Raw genomic sequence first — 2454 nt, forward strand, 5'->3', positions numbered from 1 at the left:
TTTTTTTACCATATATATGAAAATCTAGATTAAATATTATAAATATATTTAAATAATAATTTAAATAATATAGTAATTGATAGCATTGCCGAATTATTATCATTTTAGCGGATAAATGTTTTCACTACATGAGTAGCAACAGAAGTAATTTCATATTAAAAATCAGATAGTAAGGAACATATCAAAAAATAAGCAGATGGTAGCCGATAAATGATTTGAAGCAAACATATTAAAAAATAGAAGCAACGAAAAGTAGAAGAAAAAAACAAAAGATTAAAAAACAGAAGCAATGAAAAGTTGAAGGAAAAAAATAAATAATAATAAAAATAACAAATAGTAATTGATCATAAACCACAATCAAACAATACATAATTGAGATATCAACTTTTACACAAAAAAAATTTCCAAAATCGACCGGCATTCATCTACCACCTGTAAACTACAACAAAAGAATACGATAATAGAGAAATCAAAATAATACAATTAAACCTAACCTTTACACAAAAAATTTCTCAACCGACCGACATTCATCTATCACCTATAAACTATAACAAAATAAAATGATAATAGAGATCTCTTTTTTTGAAGGGATAATAGAGATATCAAAATAATATATTAAACATAACTTTTACACAAGAACTTTCTCAAAGCCGACCGTCATTTATCTATCACCTGTAAACTATAACAAAACAATGCAATAATAGGTGTAATTATTATACAAAAACTTTAAATATGAAGATCTCACGAAGCCGCAAATATGAATGGCAAAAATTTACATATAGGCAAAGTATAAGACCTATAACTAACTTCCTAGTTTCAATAATTATAAATATAGGCAAAAGTAGTTAATAGTTATTTGTATATATATAACAATTATACAAATCAGATGAAAAATAATCTAAATGAAATAGGAGATAAAAAAGGAAATTTGAAAGCAACCCAACAGCAATTAGAGATAACAAGGAATGTTAAATGCAATCAATTTCCTTAAATTCCTCCAATGCAATCAATTTCCTTAAATTCCTCTAACTTGTCCACAAATTTTTCCTTCATAACTAAACATTAAATCTTATTTTTATAGCTCTGTCAAAAATGGAGAAAAAATATTTTTTTAAGATTTGAAATAAGCAGTAGAAGATCTCAAGTCATACAATTGATAACAGGTAAGATCTCTATTCAAAAATATGTAAAAAAAAATTCATGAAACATTTTTTTCTGAAAAATATGTTTTTGAATTCATTCTTGAATTTGTATATGTTTTCTGAATTCGAATAACTATTACAATTATGAATTCATTCTGATTGTTGGATTTTTATATTTTTGATTACTGAGTGTATTATAAAATTAATTTGTATTTTTCCTCACAAATCATTAAATGTTTGAAAATCTTATTAGAGTAGATGTTGATAATAAAAATGACCAAATTGATGCAGGTCCTATTGAACAGATTGAAGTAATTGCTATAAATGAGTACTTTTGAAGCAAATTTTTCAGGACCAAATCATAATAAAGTTTTGATTGGTCAGGTGTATACGAAGAAAGCTATTTTGAAGTCAGTAATGACGTAGTACTCAATCAGACACAAATTCCAATTCAATACGATAAAGTCAAATGTAAACGGATAAGTAAAATTTATTTAAAATCGTGTAGGTCAGCGTATTTACATAAGTATGTAATTTTCTACATGTTTGTCTACTTGTACAAGTATATGTATGTTTGTATATTTGTATAAGTTTTCTTAATGTTTGGATATTTGTATATGTGATTGTATTTGTATTTGTATAATTATATGATTTGAAAGTATTAAATGCATACGTTTTTGTGTACTTTGATGTTTTATTTTTCTGTTATACGTGTTTACAATTTATTTATACCAATATTTGTTATTCATTATAAAAAGTTCTATTCACCGGTTAGTGCATGTTACATGGTAATGTTAAGTATTTAGTTAATTTGTATATAAATTGAAATGTATTTTTTTTTATATTTATAGTATTGTATGTTAGTATAAGAATATAACGTGTATTATGAATATATGTGTGCTTATTATGTATCTAGGTTGCTACCCTGTTTATATGAATATAAGTATATATTCATGTGAATACTGTATATGAATATAAATATATACATTCAGAACTTTCTGCACATTGTATAAAAGTACAAATACACAAACTTTCTGTATATTTTTGTCATAAGATAATATTGGTGAAGAACACAAAAAATTTTAAAAAAGCATTCATCATGTATGACTAATGTTAGTTGAAATCAAAAAATTGTATATATATCAAAACAACTTCGTATAAATACTGTAGTGTTTCAAAAAAATAACCAAGTCACATAACTGTTACGATAAATCAGCTTCAAAAATACCTTCCTATACCATAACTAAATTCTAGATCAACTTGCTATATCAAAAGCTGGATTATAAAATAGATTGTTATACCAAAAAAAAAA

The 2454-nt window shown here is 24.4% G+C and overlaps 1 long non-coding RNA gene across 1 annotated transcript; it reads left to right on the plus strand.

Moving 5' to 3' along the window:
• Window positions 1-894: 894 nt before the first annotated feature.
• LOC124890218 lies at window positions 895-1826 on the plus strand. Its single transcript, XR_007049016.1, has 2 exons — window positions 895-1163; window positions 1434-1826. It is a non-coding gene; the product is annotated as an uncharacterized LOC124890218 (long non-coding RNA).
• Window positions 1827-2454: the final 628 nt, after the last annotated feature.

Source organism: Capsicum annuum, unplaced genomic scaffold, assembly GCF_002878395.1.
Source record: "Capsicum annuum cultivar UCD-10X-F1 unplaced genomic scaffold, UCD10Xv1.1 ctg13957, whole genome shotgun sequence".
NCBI lineage: Eukaryota > Viridiplantae > Streptophyta > Magnoliopsida > Solanales > Solanaceae > Capsicum > Capsicum annuum.